The sequence below is a fragment of the Dipodomys ordii genome, unplaced genomic scaffold, assembly GCF_000151885.1.
Source record: "Dipodomys ordii isolate 6190 unplaced genomic scaffold, Dord_2.0 Scaffold1, whole genome shotgun sequence".
In the NCBI taxonomy this organism is placed as follows: Eukaryota; Metazoa; Chordata; class Mammalia; order Rodentia; family Heteromyidae; genus Dipodomys; species Dipodomys ordii.
Window position 1 is genome coordinate 56,985,198 of NW_012267217.1, and position 1,888 is coordinate 56,987,085.

Genomic DNA, 1,888 nt, shown 5'->3' on the forward strand with positions numbered 1-1,888 from the left:
ACTGCCTGAAAAATAGAGATAATTTTTTTCTATTATTCATGGAGTATATATATTTGTGCCATTGCTGTGTCTTGAACTCTGGATCTTCTATTCCCAGTTGGCTTTTTAACCAAGGCTGGCGCTCTACTACTTGAGCCACAGCTCTACTTTCAGGTTTTTGCTGGATAAGTGGTAGCAAGAATCTCATGGATTTGTCTGCCTGGGCTGGCTTGAACTAGGATGCCTATATCTCAAGCCTCCTGAATAGCTAGGATTACCACTGGTGCCTGGCTTATTCTTAAATGAACACAAAAGCAAGATACTTCATTAAGTGTATTTATTGTATTCATGTAACTGAGTGCTATGCTAACAAACACAGTGAAGAGGAGAGAGAATCAACATTCATACCCAGTGCTTAGGCAGAAGGGATGGGAAAGAAACATATTTCACTTTATTGTCTTTTTTTTTTTTTTTTTTGGTGTTGGTTCTGAGGCTTGAACTCAGAGCCTAGGCACTGTCCCTGAGCTTTTGTGCTCAAAGCTAACACTCTACCACTTTAGCCACAGTTACAGGCTATTTGGTGGTTAACTGGAGATAATTCCTGCCCAGGCAGGCTTTGAGCCACAATCCTTGGATCGCAGCTAGGATTACAGGCTTGTAGGGTTTTTACTATGTCAAGCACTCTACTAAAATCACCAATTCTCACAACCCCTTCCATTCATTCATTTCAACCAACATTTATCCACAATGGTCTCTCATGTGGCAAGTCCTTTATTCATTTTTAGTTGTTTCCTTTTTTCTTCCAACAGTCCCAATGTATGTAAACTAGACTGGTCTTCAACTTGTGATTGATCCTCTTGCTTTAGTCTGCCAAATGTTGGGATTAAAGCTGGGAACCACCATGCTCAGCTCTCTGAGGACCAAGGATCAACTAACTGTAAATGAGATATGTAAGACGCCTGTCCTTGTGGAGTTTCTATTCCAGAGGGAGAGATAGAAAAGCCACCAGCAAGCAGTAACAGGTATAAAAACTGTGCCCGACGAGAGTGAACAGAGGGAAAAAGGACAGTGACACTAGAGAGAGTTGTTTGGGAGCCATTTCTGTGGCAGGATGCAGATGACAGGATCTGGATGGTGAAAGGGTCAGGAAGGGTATGCCAGATGGAGGGACAGTATGGAAGAAGGCCTGGGGAGGAAGAGTGTGCTGCAGTAGAGGCCAGTGTGCACGAATGGAAAGGAGCTTTCTTTTAAGAATCACCATTATTTTTGTGTCCATATTGGAGCTTGAACTCAGGGCCTGGGTGCTATCTTTTAGCTTTTCATTTAAAGCGTAGGACTCTAACCTCTTGAGCCATAGCTCTACTTCTGGCACTTTTTGTTATTGTTTGGGCTATTTATTTATTTGCGGTGGTTTATTGGAGAGAAGAGCCTCAAAGACTCTCACCCCAGTTGGCTTTGAATCTTGATCCTCAGATCCAGCCTGCTGAGTTGCTAGGGTTACAGGTGTGAACCAGCAGCACCAACACCAGGCACCACTGGTGATTAGTAAACAAGGAAAGAATCTTTGCGTTTATTATGATTATCTTATAACCACATAGACGATTCTTCTATCATAAGCATATTACCTTTGAAGGTACACAACTGTCAATTAAAATAAATTTCAGCAGCAACTTTGAAATCTACAATGGTGGGGCAGAAACAATTGGCAAATTCATAAACCATGAGGATGGTACAACGTGTACTCAGAATTTTCAATTATAGTGATTTGCTTTAAATAAGCTCCATTCCTTGATTACCACTTATAGGGTTCTCTTTGGCCCTGACAAATAAGAGGTAGGCAATTTACATGTATTTATGGAAAAACAAATACTTCCATTAAGTAAGAATTTAACAGTAGCAGCTGGCATAA